The following is a 1,490-nucleotide window of genomic DNA, read 5'->3' as shown; positions in this document are numbered from 1 at the left end:
TTATAATCAAATAATTACAAAAATAAATGTCAACAAAGTTTCAAGAGAGTGAGGGGGTGATTAAGAGGCACTGAATGCTTCTGGGAAATAACATGCAATGACCGAAAAATCTTCACAAACATAGTGACATGGAGGTCTCTGGGGACCCTGAGGAGCGGTGTTTTGTTCAAATTGATGGGGCAGCATCTGAAAAACTCAGGAAATATGCATGAGATACTGTTATCTGGGTACTTCAGAGAGGAGCTTCAGTAGGGGATATGGGGGAGGGGGTCTATCCCAGGAAGGCTCAGTAGGGTCCTGCTCTGGAACATTTTCAGTGCTCTATCTAGCCGACTTCCCAGCGCCTTTGTTAAAGCGGACAGCACCAGCTTCCTGAAACAGTCTCCACACGCATCTCCAGAAACAACCCTCTCCCTGGTTTTCTGTCTACTTCTCTGGCAGGCTCTGCTTGTCCTCCTTTGCTGATTCCTGGTCCTGGCCTCTAAAGGCTGGTTGTGTGTGTGTTTTCCTTTATGTCCCTGTCTCAGATGATCCCACCCAATTCCACTGCTTCAAATATTCCAATAACTCCCAATTTCGTCACTCTTCTGATGAGCTTCAGACCTATATATCCATCTGTCTAGCTGTCATTTCTCTTTGGATTCACATGTTGAAAACCCAACTCTTGATCTTTCCCACTTCCCTGCCAAACTTCTCAAGCCTCTGTATCCTGGAGAATGGTGCCAAAATCCATCTGGTTGTAGAGAATGGACACCTAGGGCGTCATCCGTGATCCTCCCTTCTTCCCTCCCTTCTATCTCTTGAATGAGGAGCTACCCCCACCTACCCCTGCCCTCCCCCTCAACTGTCAAAGCCATCAAAAGAGGCTTTCAGACCTGCAAGCTAAACTAGGTTTCCCTGTTGCAAGCTCACAACAACCAGGTGCTGACCACAGTACTGTTCTCCCTTACTAAGCTCCCTCAGAGGCAGGCTCAAGAAGCCCTCCCAAGAGAAAGATGCGCTTTCCCTAGACCCGGGGGCAGCCTTGCCCCACGCGAGTACGTGGCCCTGAGCAAGCCTCCCGGAACGGAGTGGGAGCCAGGCCCGGAACGTGTCAGCGAAGGTGCGGCTGGGATCCAGGGCGCCGACGCCCTCCCTCGGCACCCGACAGGCTTCCGGGTCACCCCTCGGCCCTCCGCCCTCGGCCCTCCGCCCTCCGCCCGGTGGGCCGCACTGGGACCCCGCCCTCCCGGAAAGGCGAGGAACCTCTAACGGAGAGCGGGCCTTGGTCTCGGCCGGTGGGGGAAGCCCCCCTCCCGTGGCCAGGGGGCCGGCGCCGCGAGTCACGTGCCGGAGTGCTGGGGGCGTGGCACCAGGAAGCGGCCTCAGAGCCCGCGAGATCGCCGCCGCCGCCGCCGCCGCCGCACTGCCGGACTCCTTGCGCCGGGTGCCGCTAGCTCAGCTCCACGCTGGCGGCCGCCCCCGGGCCCACCGCCGCCGCTGCGGCGCCC

This window comes from Neophocaena asiaeorientalis, unplaced genomic scaffold, assembly GCF_003031525.2.
Source record: "Neophocaena asiaeorientalis asiaeorientalis breed wild unplaced genomic scaffold, Neophocaena_asiaeorientalis_V1.1 scaffold142, whole genome shotgun sequence".
Taxonomy (NCBI): Eukaryota; Metazoa; Chordata; class Mammalia; order Artiodactyla; family Phocoenidae; genus Neophocaena; species Neophocaena asiaeorientalis.
The sequence above is the reverse complement of the archived record's forward strand: the minus strand, read 5'-3'. Positions refer to the sequence as shown.